Raw genomic sequence first — 1,701 nt, 5'->3', positions numbered from 1 at the left:
AAAAAAAAAAAAAAAAAAAGGAAAGGAAAGGAAAAGAAAAGAAAAGAGTGAAAAAAGAGTTGAGCATGAGATACACCAACCTGCTCTTGAAACTGGGCTGAGTAAGTGAGATAGATCTGGACTTAGCTGTAGGCCCAAGGGGACTGGGGATAAAGAGGGCAGGGCTGGGAGCAGCTGCTGGGACCACGTGTAAGAGGGAACTGCATCTTAGTCTGATTGGCTCAAATCCCAAGGTACCATTATGCCAGGCATTATTTTTCTCTTTCCTCTCCCTCCCTTGACTCCAGCACCCCCAAATGTTAGCAAGGTTTCTCCTCATCCCTAAAACAGCTCCCAAGGTGGCACTAGCCAATGGTTCCCAGTAAATGGAAGGTAAGGAGCAGCCCATCTCAAGATTTTCCAAGGGGACAGAATGGAAGCTTTTGCCTCCTTAGCCCAGAATCTGGGCTTCTTGAAAGTAGTTCCACAAGAAAAAGTGCAGTGTAAATTCAGGTTTCTCTAAAGGTAAGGGCTCGGAGATAGGACTGGACCTTCTAGAGGAGCAAGTTGGCCTTAGTGCTTTCTGGGAGTCTCTTCTGACCCCAAGGTCTTCAGAGGTGTGTGTGTGTGTGTGTGTGTGTGTGTGTGTGTGTGTGTGGTATCTTATCTCTCTCAGAGGAACTGAATTCTGGATCTTGGAGAGACTTGATTTTGACATCCAAACTGTGCCTCAGGCCACGTTTTGGGGTGAAGCTTACCAGTGTCTATAATACCTCACCAAAGGTGGGAAGCTATAATTTCTGGCTCAGGGCTTCTACTCGCTCTGCACATGCTGAAAATCAATGCTGATCACAGTCGCTGGGGATTCCTACAGCTGCAGGTTGCCAAGCTGTCAAGCAATGGGTCCCTTCCTCCACACCTGGGGGGCCAGGGACTGCCCATTGTGGGGGCTTGAAAGGCTTTAAACTACCTCCTAAGAAATCCCAAATACACAATGTAAACAGCAGTCTTAAGGCGAGATGCACACCCCACTCCCCGGGCTGCAGTGCCCAAGCTCCACCTAGAGAGACCTCCTGGAGCTTGCAGCATTTTGCAATCCGTAGCTGCACAGGCCAGAGCCGGGTTTCCCAACCTGTAGAGGCCGCACCCACATCTCCAGGGCGGGGAATGCCAGTAACCCCAGCAAGCCCCAGCCTGCTCGGACCTAACGGGTCTGACAGTGCAGGAGAAACAACCAAGGTCTCTGAACCCCTCTCCACCCAGGCACCTGCCTCCCAGAGCTGGCCGAACCACCCCTAGTCCCAGACGCTGGAACCCAGCCCAAATTACTGTGTTTCAAGGAACCACAGATCCCCTCCCACCCGAATCTGCAAGACTCCCGTGCGCGACCACCAAGCCTGGTGCACGGTGGAGTAATGTGCAGGAGAGGGCCTGCCTACGGGAAAGGCGGAGAGACGAAGAAATAAACAGAGGAAGAAACGCAGTGGGTCGGGGAGCCGCTGGCGAATGCCTGACAGTGCGGAGCCTGGAAAGCCGGGGTGTGTGGGTCTCTCCGGGAGGGGTCTCAGGTGCATCCGCGGGGCCGATGGAGACCCAGGCCCAGCACGCGGCGCCCCGACTATGGCCCCCAACCTTCCGAGCCCTTGGCCGGCCCTGCCCTTCTCCGTTCCCCCTCCAGCCCTGGGTACCCCAGGACCCACCTCCCTCGCCGCTCCCTTACCT

The sequence above is a fragment of the Fukomys damarensis genome, unplaced genomic scaffold, assembly GCF_012274545.1.
Source record: "Fukomys damarensis isolate Sample0158 unplaced genomic scaffold, DMR_v1.0_HiC HiC_scaffold_13, whole genome shotgun sequence".
In the NCBI taxonomy this organism is placed as follows: domain Eukaryota; kingdom Metazoa; phylum Chordata; class Mammalia; order Rodentia; family Bathyergidae; genus Fukomys; species Fukomys damarensis.
Note: the sequence above shows the minus strand (reverse complement) of the source record.